Source organism: Felis catus, chromosome B1 (genome assembly GCF_018350175.1).
Source record: "Felis catus isolate Fca126 chromosome B1, F.catus_Fca126_mat1.0, whole genome shotgun sequence".
In the NCBI taxonomy this organism is placed as follows: Eukaryota; Metazoa; Chordata; class Mammalia; order Carnivora; family Felidae; genus Felis; species Felis catus.
The window spans coordinates 122,784,918-122,785,508 of NC_058371.1; the positions used below are offsets into that span (position 1 = coordinate 122,784,918).

Consider the following 591-nt stretch of genomic DNA (forward strand, 5'->3'; position numbering starts at 1 on the left):
GGTTTATATGATGGGAATGGCCTTTTGAGATTGTTTGGAGTTGGGAGTGACTTAGGAATGTAAGAGAACATGCAGGCATGTTTGCCTTATAAGAATAGAAATGAAGACTGATATTTGGTGGAAAAGGAAAACACTGAAGGGCTTGAGATATGGGGCTATGAGGTTGGAATCTTGACTGATAACCACAGCCTGGAAATTTGAGACGGACTTGCCTCTGTTCTAATAGAGGATTTCTTAGCACTATTTTGGGGCACTGGAAAAGTTATATTTTCCTCTTCTCCTTCTTCTTCTTCTCCTTGATTCCTTTTTTTTTTTTTTTAATGTTTTATTTATTTTTGAGAGAGAGAAACAGAGTGGGGGGGAGGAGCAGAGAGAGGGAGACACAGAATCTGAAGCAGCCTCCAGGCTCTGAGTGGTCAGCACAGAACCCTATGTGAGGCTGGAACATACAAGGGGTGAGGTCATGACCTGAGCCAAAGTCAGACGCTTAACCGACTGAGTCACCCTGGCGCCCCTGGAGAAGTTTTCAATTAGCAATAACCATGCCTTGGATAAACCTTGTTGGCTATGATACTGCCACCGCGCAAAGCT

General features: G+C 43.8%; 1 pseudogene; it reads right to left on the reverse strand.

The window, feature by feature from the left end:
- Positions 1 to 458: 458 nt before the first annotated feature.
- On the reverse strand, positions 459 to 591 carry LOC111560246 (annotated as a pseudogene).